Here is a 282-nt window from a genome sequence, read left to right as displayed (position 1 = left end):
GAACCCGGCTTGGTTTCGCCTGCACCCGGCTTCCTCAGGAGGAAAACTGGATCCAAGCACTCCAGACATTAATCTCCCAATGGCAGCTCGCAAATGTGCCTCCAGGCCCCCGAGCAGCCCGGACAAGGAAGTGAACTGTCAGCAAAGCTTCAGGACTACCAAGCCTTCAGCTCTGATCAGCCCAGCGGGATGAAGGCACCTTCCCAGCGAGCTGAACTCCAAAGCTCTGGTTTCTGTGGTCACTGACCAAGAGATCTTTGTCTGCCCAGCCACCACACACAC

The 282-nt window shown here is 56.7% G+C and overlaps 1 protein-coding gene across 1 annotated transcript in view; it reads right to left on the bottom strand.

The window, feature by feature from the left end:
- Window positions 1-282, bottom strand: part of SLC41A1 (solute carrier family 41 (magnesium transporter), member 1) — a 15,143-nt gene that overhangs the window by 8,567 nt on the left and 6,294 nt on the right. The gene's annotated exons all lie outside the window — the stretch shown is intronic.

Source organism: Apaloderma vittatum, unplaced genomic scaffold (genome assembly GCF_000703405.1).
Source record: "Apaloderma vittatum isolate BGI_N311 unplaced genomic scaffold, ASM70340v1 scaffold32469, whole genome shotgun sequence".
NCBI lineage: Eukaryota > Metazoa > Chordata > Aves > Trogoniformes > Trogonidae > Apaloderma > Apaloderma vittatum.
Note: the sequence above shows the minus strand (reverse complement) of the source record. Positions and strands in the feature narration are given on the sequence as shown.